Genomic DNA, 528 nt, shown 5'->3' on the forward strand with positions numbered 1-528 from the left:
TCTTGACTTGGTGAACAGTTAAAATGGTTTGTAAAATCAGTTTGAAGTCGTCTCTCTGGAATCGATCTACCTCCAACCAAGTTGAGAAGCAAACTGAGAATTCTTGTATTCTTGTATCTCTTTGAACTGTTATGACATCATTGATGAGAACATAGAGGTTCTCATCAACATGATGATGTCAAACAACCTGTATCAGGTTCTTGTTTGTTTTAGTTGCTATGGAAACACAAGGAGTTATGTATGGGGTAAGATTACTGTCAATTAAAAATGCCTGCATGGATATCAAAATTTGTAAATGTTAGTCAATAAATGTGTATAAATTTAAGTTTTGTATTTGTCCTGTTTTCCATCATACATGTACAAATCTGAGATCTGTGTGTGTTTGACACCCTGGATGAGAAAACCAAAAGAAAGAGAATGTGATGAATAACATACAAATTCTGTTGATCAATGTTTTCAAGATTCTTTCTTTTATCATCTCAATAAATTACACTGCTCAAAAAAAAGGGAACACTCAAATAACACATC

This window comes from Poecilia latipinna, unplaced genomic scaffold, assembly GCF_001443285.1.
Source record: "Poecilia latipinna isolate Pla-1442-1.1 unplaced genomic scaffold, P_latipinna-1.0 Scaffold283, whole genome shotgun sequence".
Taxonomy (NCBI): Eukaryota; Metazoa; Chordata; class Actinopteri; order Cyprinodontiformes; family Poeciliidae; genus Poecilia; species Poecilia latipinna.